Below are 20,006 nucleotides of genomic sequence, written 5' to 3' on the forward strand. Positions count from 1 at the left end.
CATTATTTTTTTTTTTTTTTTTTTTTCTTATAAAATAGACTTTATTCGGAAAAAAACACATCTCAAAAGGAAAACATCTCATAAAATAACACTCCACAAGTTAAAACAACGGCGGAACGGCGGTGATTGTCCGTTTTCAATCTTTGCAAGGGTGGGCGGATTTGCGCTATTATGAGTGTCCCTCCAAACCCTACCGCTTGCTGTAAACCATTAATCCCTGTACAGGGTCCATAGGCCTTTCCAGCGCTCCTTTGCCGTGGGGAAACCCCATTTAGCAACGTCGCGCTTCATCCTCCTCCTGAGGTCCGCCAGGATCCTCTCCTCCAGCTCCCTCGCTCCCCACTCGATGTTGTGCCGGATGAGATTGTTCCTCGCGTCCCACAGGCCTTTCTTTGTGAGGGACAGCAGCAGCCACAACAGGAACTGCGTCCCCCTGTCCAGTCCGGTAGGTGCCAGCCCCAGCAGAACGTACTGGTAACTGAGCACCACACCCGTCCCCAGGAGTTGCATGGTGTTGTCCATTCTGCCCCACACCGCCTTGGCGAAGGGGCAGCTCCAGAACACGTGCTCCTGAGTCTCCTCGACGAAACACGTGTCCCGGGGGCAATGCGGATTCCTGGTAAGCGAGTGTCTGTAGAGGACCTCTCTGGTAGCCAGTCTCTTGTGTACGGCCATCCAGTTGAGGTCCTTCAGTTCGTTGTCCAGTTCTTTAGGCTGCGTCCTTTCCCAGACTTGTCTGGGAATTCGCAGCCTTTCGTCGGCGACCAGATGCCCCCTCACCTCTTTGTACAGAGCTCTGTGGTTGGTGCAGAGCTCTGGCTGTCTCGTGGCCTCGTACCTCCTGCTCCACTTGACAGCGTGGGTGTAGAACTTTGGTCGCCTCTCTGCCTTGGGCCCAGTGTTTGACCACTGGACCAAGTGCCTCATCGGGATGGAGAGCCACAGCCTGACAAAGTACTGGTACTTGTGGCCGATGGGCTCCCGCAGCGCCCGACAGAGGTTGCAGTAAAAGATGCAGTCGAGTTTCAGGGGGAAATGTGGGACATCTCGACCCCCTTCCTCGACCGGCTGACACATCCGGTTTCTCGTGATGTACTCGTACCTGCCGCCCCAGACGAAGCCGAAGATCATCCCTTGCAGCGCTCGTCTGAGTCTGGCCGGCAGCGGGTACACCACCGCCAGGTAAACCAAAGCCGGCAGGACGTCTGCTTTCAACACCGTCACTTTCCCTGTGTAGGACAGCGACCGCGTTTTCCACAGACCCAGCTTCGCGTTCACCTTGGCGATCCTCTCAGTCCAGTTGTTGGTCTCGTTGTCCTGGCTCTGGAAGGAAACCCCCAGTATTCTGAGGGGCTCCGTGCAGAGCTCGAGACCCTCCGGCGCCGTCGTCCTGTGCTTCCAGGGCCCGAAGAACTTCAGTTTGCTCTTTCGGCGGTTGAGCTTCGACCCCGAGGCTCTGGAGTATTGCTCCATGACCTGCAGGGCCCTCCTCAACCCCCTGTCCGACCTCAGGAACAGCGTCGTGTCGTCGGCGTACTGGGAGATCTTCAGGGTTTCCCCCGCGCCTCCCGGTATCTCCAGGCCGTCGATGACGGGGTCCCGTCTCACCGCCTCTGCTAAGGGCTCTGTGAAGAGAACATAGAGAAGGGGTGAAAGGGGGCAGCCCTGTCGTACTCCGGATTCCTGGGGAATGAAATCCCCCAGGTTTCCGTTCACGTTCACTCTGCTGCCCACGTCAGAGTACAGAATCTGAATCCAGCGGCTGAAACTCTCTCCGAAACCGAAGCGTTCCAGCACCCTGAACAGATAGCTGTGGTTCACTCTGTCGAAGGCTTTCTCCTGGTCCAGGCTGACCACCATCATGGGCACGTTCCGGTCCTCGGCCCAGGCGATGGCGTCTCTGGTCAGCTGGAGGTTCCAGCTGACGGATCGCCCCTCCACCCCACACGTCTGGTCGCTGTGGATGATGTGGGGGAGGGCGGTTCTCAGTCTGCCGGTCAGGAGCTTGGACAGGATCTTTACGTCCACGCAGAGCATCGTGATCGGCCTCCAGTTTTTGAGGTCGGCGGCGTCTCCTCCCTTGAAGAGCAGGGAGATGACGCCCTCCCTCATGGTGTCTCCGAGTTTCCCCCGGCGGAAGATCTCCTGCGCCACTTCCACCAGATCTGCCGCCAGGGTGTCCCAGAAGCAGGTGTAGAATTCCTTGGGGAGTCCGTCCGGCCCCGGCACCTTGCCATTCTCCATGGACAAGAGCGCCGCCTTCAGCTCCTCGGCCGTGATCGGACCCTCCAAGTCCTCCCTCACCTCCTCCGGTACTCGTGCCGTCAGCCCCTCCAGAAAAGCATCGCCTGCCTCCACCTCCGTCTGCTTTTCTGAAAAGAGCTCCGTGTAGAAAGCGGTGGCCGCCTCTACTTTGTCGCTCTCGTCCAGCACTTCCTCTCCATCTCCCCGTCTCAGGCTGTGGATCACCCTCTTTTTCTGGGCTCCCCGGACCTGGTTGAAGAAATAGGAGGAACAGGTTTCATTATTTTCGTAATGCTCCCTCTGTGCTTTGACGAGGAAAGCCTTGGCTTTCTCCGTGTGCAGTCTGCGGAGCCTCTCCTTCAGGTCCCGTGCCCGGGCTGAATTGAAGGCTCCTCCCCCGTTAGCCGAGCTGTACTCCTCCTCGAGTTGCCTCTGGAGTCGTGCAGCTTCCTTCCTCTCCCTGGCCGCCTTCCGTCTGCAGTACGTCTGCGCCAGGGTTCGGGTCCTGTCCTTCACCGACTCCCACCATTCCACCACGGAGCTGTAGCCGTCTCTCAGGTCTCCCCAGCTCGCGTAGTCTTTCCGGAACAGTGCCCTGAAGTCGTCTTCCTCCAGTATCTCCCGGTTCAGCTTCCAGTACCCACGACCGAATGCCGGTAGGCTGGTGTTAGCCACCACCGTCAAGCGCTCGTGGTCGGAATACCACGCCGGGGACACCGTCGCCGACTCCAGGGAGCAGGTCGTGTGCACGAAGATGTAGTCCAGGCGGCTGCACACTCCCCGGGAGTTCTTCCAGGTCGGTCCGGCGTCTTCAGGAGATATACAATTCGTGTTTGGGAATGCGCCCTGCCCTACAAATAAAACAGGTCTACGGGTCTGAAACCTGCTCCACGGAAAACAGCTGGGTTTCGCTTTCTATACAAACAAAGTCGCTAATTGTTGACTTTTCATTTGATGTTAGAAACACTCATACTGTGCATGACGTGCAACAAATGTAGCCACAGAAATTGCATCACGCTTTCATGTATGCTATTGCAGACACCAACGTTGCCTAGATAGAAAACCGAAATAGCCGTGGGTTTGCTTGCTGGTCTGAAGGATCTCTCTTTGAATCTCTATCATTTGTCAATGGAAGTAAAAGGCGCTGCAATCTGATACGTTCAGAATCAAACCCGCAGCTGTTGTTCGACTTTATTTCTTAACTAATTACAACTGAGTGTCGCATGAGCAGTTACGTAAACGTCTGATATATTTGAACACAAAGGCCGTTCTTCAATTAAAACTAAAGGTACATTGTCAGGGACATTCAGTTCTATACAAACAAGAGACAGACAAGAGAATATTTCTACCTTTCATGTGGACTACGTGTTGACTTACTGATTGGAATAATTGAAAAGTTTGGGTCATAGCCGATGCAGTGCGTGCTAATTAGAACAACAGCAACGCTGAGCTCTCAGCACCATACTGAGCCCAGGTGTTTTTCTAAAGCTGTCAGGTGCAGTTCATTTACATGAAGGAAATCTCTTACTGGGTACGATTACAATGCAGTAAGTAGCACAGGCTACTTAGGGAGTAGCCTGATGCATTTAAAGATGACCAGATCCAGGCAGGAGTCGAACCTACAATCGCCTGTTCCGTAGTCAGACGCGTTATCCATTGCGCCACTGGCCCTGGTGTGATACCATAGGACTGTAACCCGGTGAGATCAGCACTGCAAATAGTAAAATATTACCCCCGGTCCATTCTTTTCCAAAAGTGAGAAACACCTGTTTTCTACATGTTGTCTGTTTTAAAACCATATCTCTTTAAACCAAACCAAGAGTTTGTCTTTTGCACTGATATTCTGATTCATTTCGATTTCAAAGAAAAAAAAACATTATCTTCCAAAGCATCATAAAATTGTCCATTCTTCCAGACTCTACTTCTCTCTTGTAGTAGTACAGCAGACCTTTCCAGGTGAGCAGATCACAGAGTCCGAAATGAGCTTCCTCCATCAAGCAAAGTACCTGATCATGACTCTGTCATCATAAAAGCGCCCCTGTAATAAAGAAATTAAATCCGAAATCAAGAGGGCAGTTGCCTACTGAAATACAAGAAGTCATCAATTTTAACCTGGCAACACATTAAAGGCTGCATCTATACAAGTACGATTCTAGAAATGCTCACCAGATTACGTTTTAAGAAGGAACTGCGCCTCAGGTTCCGCCAAGATCTTAACTCGGATGGCAGGATTCAGAGTCCGGAGTGCGGACTGATGGCGCACGGAGGGTCCATATACTGTGGATCCCTCAGTGATCTTCCGCGTATTCAAACCGCCAGCGTGTGACTCCCCTGTCCCCGTGACCTCATTGCTCTGCTCTCTCTTCTGTGCAGCCGAGCCCGACTCACGGTAAAGTGAAAAAAAGATGCCCTCAACGTGAGATTTACTCTGGAGCGAGGATAGATGTTACCTTTTTATCATTGAACAGGATGTATGTGATGTGGCGACTAGGTTCAATTTTGTATCCTCTTTAAAAGATTAAGGACTGCGGTGAGCGTGATTTACCACCCTTTCAGCTAAGAACCCGACGTGCGCACCGTTTAAGCTGCATAGACTCGGTCGTTTAACTCTTCTCCATTAGCAGGGTTAAGGTTAAAGAAAAAAACATTGCTGACTTCTTTTTTTTTTGCCAGCCGCGAGCGCTGATTAGCAAGGTTTGTATTTCATGTTTTGCAAGTTGCATCCATTTTAAGAAAAACACGTTGCGTTAAAGACAGGAAATGAATACTTGCATTTAATTAAGTCTAGCCGTAGGCGGTTGTCCATAATGACCAGTTCTGTTTGAGAAGACAGAACAAAGAAGGCACCGCTGGGATTCGGACCCAGGATCTCCTGTTTACTAGACAAGCGCTTTAACCAACTAAGCCACGGCGCCCCAGGAGTGCTGTCCTTTTGCAGCCACTTGGACACACCACTCAGACACATCTGCATTCGGTGTGTGCTCCGCCTGCTCGTTGAGCAAGTTGCCACCTTTACATACAATAGCAACATCGACACCAAGAGAAAGGGTGACAAATGGCTCTTATCTGGAACTTTTCAAGTTCAAGGAGCTCAATGTGCTTTCTGTGTACAACAGGGCCACTGAACTCCACACTGGCCACTGAACCACAGAAGTGGCTTGCTGGCTTGACATCTCCCAAGGAAAATGTTAAAATCGCATGTGGAATAGGAAAATGACCCTCGAGTACGAGGGGAAAAAAAGAAAAAGATCATCTGGAGCGTGCCAACCCATGTCCGGACAGCCCACTTTTGTCGACGAGGTGGCCGAGTGGTTAAGGCGATGGACTGCTAATCTATTGTGCTCTGCACGCATGGGTTCGAATCCCATCCTCGTCGCTCTCCATATCTGACGCGTGTGCCCGTTTGATTTTGTCCCTCCTGTCGTTTGCTCCGGTGCTAGAGCCGTACATTTTCTAGCGGTTGCTGAACATGGTATAGTAGGCTAACGTCGGTATCGAGCAGTAACAGTAACAGTATTTACGTGCCGCTGCTGCCAAGTGGCTCTGGGTTGAGACCGCGTTTTCACTTACTTGCAACACAAACGGAGAAAGCGATTTTTGACAGTCTCTCGAGAGACTGCGCTAGTTGTTTAGGGATAGACTTTGTCAGTTCCCCCTGGGATGATGGCCTCTCAAATAGTTTGTGATTCCTCTAGACGTTTATACAGTAGAAGCCTGCTTCGTGGCTTAAATCCAAGCAAAGGAAACGAGTTAGAGGTCTGATGCAGAGCTGCGAATTCAATGAACGGGAACACTACAGTACATTGCACTGTATGTGTGAGGAAAGCTGCCCCCTTCTGTCGACCGAACAGAGGACTGTAAAGGATACCGCCAAGAAACTTTAGGGTGCTGGTTGGAATCCAGCTCTAAAGAAGCCCCTTTGGGTGTTATGTCATCAAAAAGTAAGAACAGCGAATCTCCCTTTGATCAAAAGCGCAACAGAACTGTTTTCCGTGGAGCAGGTTTCAGACCCGTAGACCTGTTTTATTTGTAGGGCAGGGCGCATTCCCAAACGCGAATCTCCTGTTTTAGAAATGCTTTGGGTGTCGTGAAGTGAAAATAAGAAATGGGCTCCAGATGCACATGGAAGCAATCAAGTGTTTCATCCGAGCTGTTTCAAAGACTGCTCAAGAGCTTTCCTTTCACAGAGGCGCAACGATTAATGATGTGGGTGCACCCTTCAATGCGCCTTACGACTCTAGGGAGTGATTGAGACAATTCGTAGCGTGTGCTCATTTCCCTCTATTCCCCGTGTTGCAGTGGTAGGATGACGTAAATTCCTGCTTTGACACGTAATGGCATTATAATCAAGTGCAGGAGCTGAGGGCTTTTGTTTTGTTTCGTTTTCCATGGCGTTCGTAAGCGCGCAAATCAAAGGCAATTCCTGCGTCTAACACAAATGTAAATGCTTTTGAAAGTGCAGTGTGGTGCAGCTTGTAAAATCCTTGTCCACATTTGTGGTTTGTTGATGTTTGTTCTGTCTGCCAAAGTTGCATTTTGACATCCGGATGGGGAGACTTTATCATTTGAATGTGAAGCCAGCCTTAAACCCTCTGAGGCGTGTCTGTCTGCCCGCACGTATTTTGTCAAAGGTATTTATTTTTTTTAACGGAGAGCGACTTTGAAAAAGTTTAGGGTACGGTGTTCCCTGAAGGGCTCTCAAACCCCGCATTTCAGATGCCTAGCTGTATCGCTGATGTGTTGCACCTCAGAATCACTTTTAAAACTTACCTCTGGTATCTTTAATCTCTATTGCTCAACGCGTGGTGAAAGTATTGTATAAATGTGTCTGAAAATGAGCAATGGGCACCTGAGAGACTCATTTGCCTGTTTCACAAATGATCATATTTGACTAGAGATTCTGTTTGGGATTCAGTTGTGCATTCCGACAGCAATCTCTTTAAAAAAACGATACATTCTGGATGAGGTCAAAGGTGCAGGAACACTCTATTTAGGATGTGTTTGCACTTATTCTGTGTCTCTAGCTTCAACACAGCGATATATATATATATGCTCACTGATTGTTTGGTACATGCCCAGGGCAATAATCATTATGAGGATTTATTTCCAGATGTGCTAGGGGTAGTGTTGTGAAATACTTCAACACACTGGATCGCAGGTTTAAACCCCCTGCACTCTTACTCCTTAAAAACCAACAAATGCAGATATGTAGCAATCATATTGTAGCAGACACTCATTTGCTTGTTTCACAAATGATCATATTTTACTCATATTTTACCGATTCTGTTTGGGATACAGATGTGCATTCTGACAGCAATCTCTTTCAAAAAATGATTTTACCTTATCGCGGCTCTGCCCTTCTTGCCTCTTTGGACAATATCTCCATCTTGTGGTCGTTGTTGGTAATGTCTAGACAATATCTCTATCTTGTGGTCGTTGTTGGTAATGTCTAGACAATATCTCTATCTTGTGGTCGTTGTTGGTAATTTCTTCTTATGCCCTTTTTTATTTCAATTCTCTATTAGTTGATTCTAGAATCTCTACAATGGAGTTGAAAACATCAGTTTTATAGCAGACAATATGACATTATTTATAGTCCAATTAGAAATTTATTACCCTGTTTTTAACATAATAACAAATTAAAATTGATTAAAACTAAGTTTGGAACACCAGGGAACATAAAAAATGATTTTTAGGAAAACCATGAGGTTCTCTGTGTCCGATGCCTGCAAGGGGAGAAAGCTAGAATCCTTTGATTTTTCAAAATTTGAAAATAAACATCATACAGATGCAGCCATTCAAAATGCGCGGGCGATACGGCATTATTTTGCGGTACGCTGTCCGCAGTCTACCGCAAGCTACCGGTAAATACCGCGAGTTACCGTAAATTCTCCTATAATACGACAAGCAAAATAATAGTATCCGGAATTTCCGCAAGGTGGAGCTAATAAAGCTCAACCTCTCATGTTTGAGCTGTGGCCATCAAAGTCTTTAACGAAGATATTACTAATAGTATTAATAATGAATGACCTTGGACAAGCTGTAAGTGTAAACTCAAAGTATTGCCCTGGTCAACATTATTTTTTTCACTGACCTTCTTTGTAAAAGTAACACCACAGCATTTCGCAATCACGCATTTGTTTCCAATCATGCAAAGTACAGTAATTTTTGAGAATCGATTCACCATGCCTTTCACATGCTCATAAAAGAGATTGATTTAGGAACATAAACATATTACCGTATGAAAACTGTACTGTATACAGTATGTATATGTATATTTAATGTCTTAACTGTGCCCGTTTAAGTATTGAATATTCATATCTAATTTTACCACTGAAGGGAAATAGTAGCTGAGCATAAAAAGAATAGGAGCATACTGCAACGCGTGTGAATGCCATAAACGATATTAATTTTGGAACATAAACATACAGTATATGGCTGGTCTTGGTACTTCAAAGAAAACATACACGAAACATGGTTTCATTATGACCAGAATCGGTCTTGAGATATTTTTAACTTGATTTACAGTATTTGAGAGGTATGTCTTAACAACGATACTACAGTGCGTAAATACTGCTCACGTATATGTTTCTAGGTTTATATTATGCATTTCATACGGTCAAATTACTTTTGAGCAACTAATAAGAAGCGCGAAACGGTATGCGTTTTAGTTTCGTTTTGTGCTGGGACCCGTGGATTGATTAGAGATATCAAGTACATACAAGTCATTTTTTAAATGTTGTAGTTCGTCTTGAAAAAATGTTACGAGTACATCATCTATCAACAATTACACAGGTTCTGTTTCCATATTGCAGATTTTGGTTACGTAATATTATTTTCTAGATTTCACGTTGTGAATATATGATTTGGGCAAACAGAGCCGCAAAGAAGTACATTATAGGTTGTTGGTTTTTTTTTGTAGTTTTATCTAGAACAAGCGATGCTTAAACCTTTGTCTGATTCTTGTGAAACTATCCACACGACAGTTACAGTACCTAGGAGTTGACTTCAGTGATGTCACTGATGGGATGTTTCTAAAAATCCATCCTCTGTAAAACGTCTTCTCTAGTTGTCCTGCATATGTATTCGCTAATGAAGCTGTGTGTTCTGAGCCTGGATCTCTACATTTCTGTATGAACCAGCTTAGAGGGCTAAAGACAGCTTGTGTTTAAATTGAGTGTAAGGCAATTTATGCTTCTAAAGTCATGGTCAGCATTTATTATTGTACTGTGCTGTAAACTTGTTCTGTGCCTAGTCACATTATTTTATAGCGTTTTTATAGTGTTATCAAATCCGGTGGCGCTGTGTGTTAGTTTCCTGACTCCCATGTCACATGGTCTGTGATTGAATCCCATGGAACTATGACTTTATTTTTTAACAAACATTTCTTTGAAAAAATGAAATGTTTCCCTTGGTCAGAGATTAAATAAAACCTCACTCGCACCAAACAAATGTATATTTCTAAATATCACAACATGATCGAATTTAAGTATTTTTAATAACAATGAATAGTCACCTATGCGTTACAAAATAAACATTTATATTGATTTGAATCGCGTTTTGAACCAGCTACCAGTTAACACTGTACTTCCTACTTTGAAAATACCTATGAAACCGGTTTAATTCATCACAGCCAGCACTCCGGCAGAGAGGGGGTTGTACTCGTAAAGTAGAAGCAGGCGAGATTTCCAGCGAAAGACACCCCCCCCCCCCCCATACTATTCAAATTGTATCACAGCATTGTAATTACACATTGTAATTGTATTACACATTGTACACATGCTTAAAAGAGAAGAGAGAAAACGCAAGCCTTCTTCAGGTGTGAGGGTCTTCTGCTCAGAATGAAACGCTAAAATGTAATGTAGGCTCTGAATGGGTTCAATTATGATTTGGGCTTGATTAAGGTCGCTGCCTTTCATCTAAAACCCTACTTGAATCCTTCTAAACTAAAAATCAGTGTTAGTGAGTTCTAAATAAAGAGGTATCCAGGTAACAGTGAAACGGGCGGACAGTCTGGGTGAGATCGCCCGTTTTCCATGTAAATAGTTCCCTGGTTCCGCACCCCTTGGTGTTTCTCTCGCTCTCTCTCGGGTCACCTGATCATTAGCTCGAAAGATTTCAGTGCTTTGTGTATATTCTAATGGTAGTGGGGGCAGGGTGTGTGGGAACAGGTTTGGTTGAAATTGCATTGGAGATCTATGTTCTTCACACCTGAAACATTTTCTCTGAAAGCATTTTCTTCGCAGTTTAGCCGATCTTGTAACAGCATGTTACAGTTTACTATTATTAACCATATTAATTAATGGCTTAATGCCATTTTTTGACCAGGCACGAATATTCTTAAGTCCATATCTTCGCAAGGGAATCAGTGCGAATTGCTATACTAAATGACCGCAGGCACTTTCCACCCCCTCTGCCAGCAGGAACATTCCTATTCTTAGCTCAGCAGCTCATTACAAACCGGGTTTTTTTACACAGCGATACAGCTTTGTGTTGTGAATCTGTTTTTCCGTGTTTACAAAGAAAGTGGAATACAGTGATACTACCTGCTATACAGATACATATGTTTAGATATTTAGACCCTTAAATTAATATCATTATTAATAATAATGATTATAATGATAATAATGATAATCGGCCAGTGAAAGCTCTGTTGTCCTTCACATCAATGCCTGGAACATTTTACCGAACCCAGGATTTTACAGAGAGGGAGGAGGCGCGGAGCTCAGCAGTACAGAACGAACATTCTGCTGCCTGGAGCGCTTATGGCAGCAATCGCGTCTGCATTTATAACTTAGTTTTTAAAATTAATCAAGCAATATGAAGCATCTATTTTTACTTTTAAGTCCCTTACTTATCATTAAGCACAGCTTTCTCACCACTTAGACTACTTTTTGATACCATCCTTAGTCAAACCAGAAACGTGTTGTTCTGTCTAATGACATTACAAGTGGAAAGATTACAGATTTTAAACGTCTTTAATTTTGTTACGTTATACATTTTAGAAACGTTTCATCCATACAAACACCACAAAACTATTTTCGATTGTATTTCTGAATAGTATGTTACACTTAGTTCACTGTTTTAAATACATCTAATTAAGAAAGTTAGGTGTTAGCATAAACTATTAGCAATCAATAATATTAAATTTAGCACTGTAATAAGCTGTTGCACTTTCCCCCGCATCTTGTAAAAATATATTTTCATTGTTCAAATATACATTAAGTGTGACTATCATATAATAAGTTAAATACAAAACTAAAGAAAAAATAAGGTTAAATATAATTCAAAATATTTTGCTAACAATGTTAACTGTTTATGAATAATAAAATGTATTAACTAAGGAGTAAGATGGCACAGTTGTTAGTATGTTTTTTGTTTTGTTTCTTTTTCATAAATACAACAGTAGTACCTGCTGTCTCAGTGGCTTTCAAAATTAAATTATGCATGCAAACCTGTGAACTAGAAAGATAACTAAGATATCCATCCATTTATAATGGTGGCGAAGTGGTTAGCATTGCTATCTTGCAGCATTGGGGTCCTAGGTTCAATTCCTGCCATCCTGTGTGTGTGGGGTTTACATGTTCTCTCTGGGTTACATGGTTTTTCTCCATATGTGTGATATGACTCCCTCTCGCACTCCAAAACATACTGGTAAGTTAATTGGTTTATGGGAAAACTGGCCCTGGTGTGTGTGTTTGTGTCTGTCTGTCCTGTGATGGACTGGCGCTATGTCCAGGGTGTATTCGGCCTTGTGTCCGTTGCTTACTGAGATAGGCTCCAAATCCTCTGTACTGGATAAAGAGATTAGAAATGGATGGAAGTAAAGGCACTGTGTGGATGGAACTATACACAGTGTTAGAAAACCCACTACGAAATGGCAGCATCTCACTGAGAATAAAATATTTTATAGTGCTGGCTTAAGGAAACAGCCTTTCCACCTCTCTTGCACATCAGTATCCATACCTAGTTATTTAAACAAATTGCCTCTAATTATAAACATCTTAATATGCTGGCTCTGTGGATCCGCATCAGCTATGTTTGCCCATTCCTTCAATTCATGTGCATCCAACACACAGTTCAATGCCAGCAACTACACATAATCTAAAATACAATCCTTATTTCAGTATCTATGTAAACATATAGTCTGTAAACTTCATCATCTTCATCAAAAGTATGCCTAACCCCATTAGGAAGTGTTCTTGTTATAAGTGTATTCCTCAGCTTTCCCCAAATTATCTTCTTCTTACCAACATCTCTAGTCTTTTATCCTGCAATAACTCAGCCAACACTTAAATCTCCAAAAGCTGCTTGTGTTAATTTCTTTAAATCACAAATATCATGTGTAAATACTGGCCATGTAATACTCTGCATTGTGGAATAATAGTTTATTTTAAAGGGAACTAGAGAAACTAAGAACTAGAGAAATCAAGAAAGGCTTTTTTTTCTAGAATTAATAAATGCACATCCTGTTCACTGGGGAAATTAAATCCACACTGAGCAATCTTCAATATGTTCAGAATATGACAGCAAGAATCCTATCAGGGATGCATTACACCTGTTTTCAAGTCCTTGCACTGGTTACCTATCAGATTTCGAGTCAACTTCAAAATCCTTATCCTCCTTATATACTGTCCTACAACTGTTATTATTGATCTCCGAATTATTGTACTTGACATGACTTCATTCAGCCTTTCCTGAACGTCTATGACAGGCAGAGAGAGTGCTGTTTCTGGTGCGATCTTTTGCAGCTGACATTTCACTGTTTTAAACGAACAAGAAATTAGATTGCTCATAAATCACTTACTCTATATAAACACAGCGTAATTGCCCTCCGAAAATCCTCTTTTTCTTGTTCGTTTTAGAGACCTTGATCGAAACTGATTTTAGATGTCAGAAAGGATTTATTTTCTCTGTATTTCCTACATTGCTTTGTCGAGATTTTAACTTTATATCTAACTTTATATCTAGGCTCAGATTTCAACTATAAATCGTACAGTAATAAATAGCAGTAAATACTGATGTTTTGCGCCCTCTTACCACAAAAATATATATGTTTTGTAGCTGGGATGAACTTTATTTCGTACGCGTAGCTACTGCGATTCGGACACGGACGGTTAAACATGGCGGCAAATCAGACACCCAGAGAGGGGGGGGGCATCTTCTCGCCTCCATAACTAAAATGCCAAATAGGAGTGGCTTAAGCGACATACACAGTTGTGTAACTGACAGTTTGAGGTAGCTTATCATGTAAATTTCGCTTTGTTGCTGATAGGTTAAGCTTTCGAAACTCTGCCCCAAAGTCATGTGACTGATTTTTCGCCCTGTTTCGTTGGTTAAACGCAATGATCACAAGCACCACCATGGTAACTGGGATGTGTAGTTTTTAATTCCGTTTAAATTATAACTGTACGTACTGTCTTCATATTTGGCCAGTGCTTTAAAGAGAAGGCGCGCCAAAGAATTTCGGTGCCGTCGTCTCCGCTTTAAAGGTACCCCCGTGCTGGAAGAATTTGACCTAGGAACGTTTGCCCAGCGTAGTAAAATATGATCATTTGTGACACAGGCAAATAAGTGTCTGCTACAATATGATTGCTACATATCTGCATTTGTTGGTTTTTAAGGAGTAAGAGTGCAGGGGGCTTAAACCTGCGATCCAGTGTGTTGAAGTATTTCACAACACTACCCCTAGCACATCTGGAAATAAATCCTCATAATGATTATTGCCCTGGGCATGTACCAAAAAATCAGTGAGCATATATATATATATATCGCTGTGTTGAAGCTAGAGACACAGAATAAGTGCAAGCACATCCTAAATACAGTGTTCCTGCACCTTTGACCTCTTCGAGAATGTACGAGAATACCGGGGTATTGGGAAAAGCTTTCAACTAGCAATAATCGCGCCTCGGCTAAACCTCACAGGCTACGATACTGCCACTGCGCAAAGCTGACGGTTGCCAGGCAACCGCGGGGATCCTATGGAAATCGTTATCAATCGTCTCATGGCATGTCGTTGCTGTAACGCTTCATATTTGTCGTCTTCTTCTTCTAGCTTGAGGTTTTGAAGAATTTCATGACAGACAAGGGCTCCGTCGGGAACAAAGGCCGTTGTGAGAAAACCGTTGCTTATTTTCAGCAGCAGAAATACAACCCTTTAAATACAAGATGACAGAACAATGACGAAGGGCATGCCGGGAGGAACTGCAGTACAGAGGAAAGGGGACGGGCACGTACAGTTCACATTCAAGCCACAAGTACTCTTCTCGGATGTTGCACAAACAAATCCTAACGTCTTGAAAGCATTGCAGCATGTTTGTGTCCCACTTCCCGTGGCTGCAGGACGACTGACACGAACGGACAAACACAATCTGTGGCGTTTAGCGTGACATAGTCTTGCAGGCATCGTGCTGTCTCACTGCAATACTATACCGCTGGAGGAAACAGTCCATCTGGCCATGAAACTCATTTGAACGTCTAGCTACAGCAACTAACAATATCATGATTTATTCAGGATGTGTGGAATCAGCACGTCCCAGAGACAGCTTCCGAAATCGTGAGCATTCTCTGGTGGTGTCCTGCAGGGCTCCGGTTGGCATGCGTTGGTGGTATAGTGGTGAGCATAGCTGCCTTCCAAGCAGTTGACCCGGGTTTGATTCCTGGCCAACGCAGTGGTGAGTGTTTTCAAATGCTGTCACGAGCCTTGGATTGTGACTAGCGAAGCCTTTTGAAAGAGCTAAAGCACTGCAAAACGGAATTGAAGGAGAATCTTACAGGGGATTCTGAGCGGTGTCTGCATACACGCAGTCCGATACGGGTGCTGAAAGCTTGAGCTACTCTCAATGTCATGCTGCCTTTCCCCGGAGTAAATCTGTTACATTGAAAGAATGCTTCTCGCAGGTTCAAAAAGGGACCCTTGTTAATTGGAGAAATCAATGATTTCGAATGAATTCTGTATGCGTTAAAAGACAGCTATACACAGAAAAAATGCAGGACACTGCTCATGATGTTTCCAGAGCCGAAACACAGTGCGTTTTACCAAGCCATTTGACAAAGCCCGCCCACTGAAAACTGCAGCAGATCGTGTAAAGGCGTTCAACTTTGAAACTACTGCACGCACAGGAAGCAGAATAAATTCCTCTTTTCAAACTGTCAAAGGTTTGCTTTGCGAACGCTGCAGGACATCGCACAATCTCTTTTGAACGGGGACAAACGATTTCTTATGGGGCGCAGTAAGTACAGACGTTTAAAAAGCTCCACTCATGCCGACGATGCAGCATGAAGAAGCGCAACCTAACATTTGCATTCCTAGCACTGTTGCAACCTAGCACTATTGCATTCCCCACATCAGTAGCTAAGAGAATATCATTTACGACTCTTGTTAATGCAGTTTCAGAAACCAGACTGAAATTTCTCAAGAATATTATTTGAATCCAGATACGATTGACGTTGGGCAACAACTATTCTCTCAAGACTTTTAGATTGAAATGGGGCCTTTGAGACAGGCCTGTAGTTGTTAAGAACTTGTGGATCCAAATTTGACTTCTTAAGGAGCGGTCTAACAACCGCTACCTTAAATTGATCAGGTACAACACCTGACGCAAGCGATGCATTCATCATACTAATTATAGGTCCTGCCAGTCCTTTGAGGGGAATCTTTGACTAGCTGAGTGGGGATGGGATCTAGCGAACAGGTGGTTGACTTTGTCTTACGTCTGTGTTCATGAGTCCACCATAAGAAGAAATCTGAACAGGAGTGGTGATCATGCGAGGTCACCACGGAGGAAACCACTGCTCTCCCCCAAAAAAAACCCACCACTGCCCCTCTCAAGTTTGCTAAAGACCACATGGATGTCCCACAGCAACTCCTGGAACAATGTTCTGTGGACAGATGTGACAAAAGTTGAACTTGTTGGTAAATGTGCACAGCGTTATGTTTGGAGATAACAAAACACTGCATACCAACTCCAAAACCTCATCCCACCTGGGAAGCATGGCGGAAGCTGTACGGCTTGCAATCATCGAGGGACCGATGAATTCCAAGATGTATCAGGAAATTCTACAGCAGAATGTCAGGGTGTCTGCCTGTGATCTAAAACTCGAAAGACGCTGGGTCATGCAACATGACAAAAACAAAGGAGTACATCAACAACAGAGTGGCTGAAACAGAAGAAATTCCGTATTTTGGGATGGCCAAGTAAGAGTCCTGACCCCAATCCCATTGCAGTGCTGTGGCGTGATCTGAAGCAGGCCGTTCAGCACAAGACATCCCAAAAATATACATGAACTGAAACAGTTTTGCATAGACGAATAGGCCAAAATACCTCCTAACCGCTGCTCAGGTCTGACCAGCCGCTACAGAAAGTGGGGGTTGAGGTTTTTGTCATAAAGGAGGTTCCACTAGCTCCTTAATATAAGGGTTCACGTACTTTTTCCATCAATGACCTTGATTGTTTAAACCATTTGGTCAATAAAGAAACAGCAATGTCAAATGTTGGGCGTGTGTTGTTTGTTAAATCAGACTCTCTTTATTAATTATTATGACTTAGATAAAGATAAGATCACATGTTAGGAGCCATTCATGCAGAAATCCACATCATTCCAAAGGGCTGTTTACAAAAGTTTTTCTCCCAACTCTATGTGAGAGAAAAGCAGAGACGCTCACTGAGTAAGGTGGGGTTGCAGCTTTGCAAATTGCAAGGACATTTGTACGCTCAAAATGGGACAGGAGCACCCCAGATGGGACTTGAACCCACAATCCCTGGCTTAGGAGGCCAGTGCCTTATCCATTAGGCCACTGGGGCACACTGGGTGGGGTCGATCACGCTGATGAAGAGCCAGTTTTGTTTTCCTTTGCTTTTTCAAAGGGATCCCCAAAATTAGGGAAGTTAGGCAGCAGAAGGTTTACTGTGACCTGAGAAGGACCGGCATCCAATCACGGTGGTACACACACACACGCTCTCACTCATCTGAGCTACACGGCTATCTCAGGATGATCTCAGGTGCGCCGAGCTGGTACGGAACATATTGAACTGATCGATGGCGAATTGTCTCTCAGACAGGCTTTTCACCTCTGAGCTCCCTGACTGACAGTGATCAGCTAGGTAGTGAAACAGTCAGCTGCTTCTAAGCCTTAAACAGCTGCATCTCGGCGCTTCCACGGAGAGATGATTTGAAAGCCGAACAAGTCACCTCTGAGCTCCCTGACTTTAGGGTACGGTGTTCCCTGAAGGGCTCTCAAACCCCGCATTTCAGATGCCTAGCTGTATTGCTGATGTGTTGCACCTCAGAATCACTTTTAAACCTTACCTCTGGTATCTTTAATCCCTATTGCTCAACGCATGGTGAAAGTATTGCATAAATGTTTCTGAAAATGAGCAATGGGCACCTGAGAGTCTCATTTGCCTGTTTCACAAATGATCATATTTGACTAGAGATTCTGTTTGGGATTCAGTTGTGCATTCTGACAGCAATCCCTTTCAAAAAACGATACATTCTGGATGAGATCAAAGGTGCAGGAACACTGTATTTAGGATATGTTTGCAGGTATTCTGTCTCTCTAGCTTCAACACAGTGATATATATATATATGCTCACTAATTTTTTGGTACATTTCCAGGGCAATAATCATTATGAGGATTTATTTCCAGATGTGCTAGGGGTAGTGTTGTGAAATACATCAACACACTGGATCGCAGGTTTAAGCCCCCTGCACTCTTACTCCTTAAAAAACAACAAATGCAGATATGTAGCAATCATATTGTAGCAGACACTCATTTGCCTGTTTCACAAATGATCATATTTTACTAGAGATTCTGTCTGGGATACGGATGTGCATTCTGACAGCAATCTCTTTCAAAAAATGATTTTATCTTATCGCGGCTTTGCCCTTCTTGCCTCTTTGGACAATATCTCCATCTTGTGGTCGTTGTTGGTAATCTCTAGACAATATCTCCATCTTGTGGTTGTTGTTGGTAATGTCTTCTTATGCCCTTTTATAATTTCAATTCTCTATTAGTTGATTCTAGAATAGAGTTGAAAACATCAGTTTTATAGCAGACAATATGACATTATTTATAGTCCAATTAGAAATTTATTACCCTGTTTTTAACATAATAACAAATTAAAATTGATTAAAACTAAGTTTGGAACACCAGGGAACATAAAAAAATGATTTTTAGGAAAACCATGAGGTTCTCTGTGTCCGAAGCCTGCAAGGGGAGAAAGCTAGAATCCTTTGATTTTTCAAAATTTGAAAATAAACATCATATAACAACAGCTTTCATTCCTAGGAGTGAAAAACAACCATTTTTGAAGACATATTAGTTTCTAAAACACTACAATAAAGTTAAAAACATCCGTTTTATATTACATTATTTTTTGTGAAATTAGTCATTTTTTGCACTATTTTTAATAAAATCTCTAATTAAAAGTGATTAAAATTAAGTTTGGAACAACAAGGAACACAAAAAAAAAGATTTTAAGGAAAAAAATGATGTCTTCTGTGCCAGGTGCCTGCAAGGGGAGAAAGCTAGAATCCTACCCAGGCTCCTGGAGCTCTGTCCTGGCTAAAGGAGGGTGAATCCATCCCCTTCAAAGCTCCAAGAAAAAATGATATTTTTAAATTTGAAAAAAAAAACATTATTGAACAACATCTCTTGGTCCACAGAGTGCAAAAATCCAACTTTGAAAAAAATCCATTGACTGGTCCCTGAATCCTGAAGTTTCTTTGCATGATATCGGGCTTGCAACCACTTTCTGGAAAATGATGAAAAATGCCAAAAATGAAAAAAAAGTTATCAATTCTAGAGCCTAAGAGGAAAACAAGACAAAGGTATATCTCCAAATAATTTTATGTGCTTCAGAAGAGCCCAGGAAAGTTTTTTGCATACATGAAACCACGCCCGTTTGCACGTAAGAGGACATGGTTGCACACACGACTGCATGAAAGCACGCGTGCATGCGAAGTCATCGTGTTGAGCATTTGAAAAGCCGCACCACGCCGCACTTGAAATAGCTCTTACATTAGTGGTAGACGCAGGAATCGCCTTTTTATTTACGCTCTTACCAACGCGATGGAAAGCAAAACAAAGCAAAGCAGAGCAGAGCAAAACAAAACGAACAAACGAAAACCCTCACGTCCCGCACTTGCATATAACGCCGTTACGTGCCCAAGCGGTATTGTACGTCATCCTAACACTGCACCCCGGGGCGTACGGTATATGGGAAAGAGCACACGCCACGAATCGTCTCGAATCACTCCCTACAGCTGTAAGGCGCCTTGAAGCGTGCACCCCCAACATTCTTCTTTGCGCATCTGTGAAAGGTAAACTCTTGAGCAAACTCTGAACCCGCTCTAAGGAAACTAATCCGATTAGACTTTACTTTGACTCATCTTTTTACGTTCAGTGCTGGACTGCTCAAACTCCAGCTAGGGTTAGGGTTAGCATTCCAATGCTACTTAGACACTTTGTTTACGCTCAGTGCTGGATTTTGGGAACTTCAGGACGACTGGGAATTTTCTGCTATCTGTCCATTCTGTTTTGTTTTGGAGACTCTTGGCTGCCTATGTGGTACAGTGCAGCGTGAAGGAAACATTTTCCAAAACTGTGTCAGCTCAAAAGTTGTAAGAAAACCTCTCCAGCTGCTTTAACTCTCTTCATTTTTGTCATTTAATGTAACACTCGATGTATAACTGGAGCCTCACATATGCAAATAGTGAGGCTCCAGTTGGACACACAGTTCGACACCAGAGAATGCTCA

General features: G+C 43.7%; 4 non-coding genes and 1 pseudogene across 4 annotated transcripts; 2 read left to right on the top strand and 3 right to left on the bottom strand.

Annotated features, from left to right (window-relative positions):
• Positions 1–5,085: 5,085 nt before the first annotated feature.
• trnat-agu (transfer RNA threonine (anticodon AGU)) lies at positions 5,086–5,159 on the bottom strand. Its single transcript has one exon. It is a non-coding gene; the product is annotated as a tRNA-Thr (tRNA).
• A 379-nt stretch (positions 5,160–5,538) lies between these two features.
• Positions 5,539–5,620, top strand: trnas-gcu (transfer RNA serine (anticodon GCU)). Its single transcript has one exon. It is a non-coding gene; the product is annotated as a tRNA-Ser (tRNA).
• An 8,426-nt stretch (positions 5,621–14,046) lies between these two features.
• Positions 14,047–14,196, bottom strand: LOC138230241 (U4 spliceosomal RNA; annotated as a pseudogene).
• A 647-nt stretch (positions 14,197–14,843) lies between these two features.
• Positions 14,844–14,915, top strand: trnag-ucc (transfer RNA glycine (anticodon UCC)). Its single transcript has one exon. It is a non-coding gene; the product is annotated as a tRNA-Gly (tRNA).
• Positions 14,916–16,975: 2,060 nt separating this feature from the next.
• On the bottom strand, positions 16,976–17,048 carry trnar-ccu (transfer RNA arginine (anticodon CCU)). Its single transcript has one exon. It is a non-coding gene; the product is annotated as a tRNA-Arg (tRNA).
• Positions 17,049–20,006: the final 2,958 nt, after the last annotated feature.

This window comes from Lepisosteus oculatus, unplaced genomic scaffold (assembly GCF_040954835.1).
Source record: "Lepisosteus oculatus isolate fLepOcu1 unplaced genomic scaffold, fLepOcu1.hap2 HAP2_SCAFFOLD_48, whole genome shotgun sequence".
NCBI lineage: Eukaryota > Metazoa > Chordata > Actinopteri > Semionotiformes > Lepisosteidae > Lepisosteus > Lepisosteus oculatus.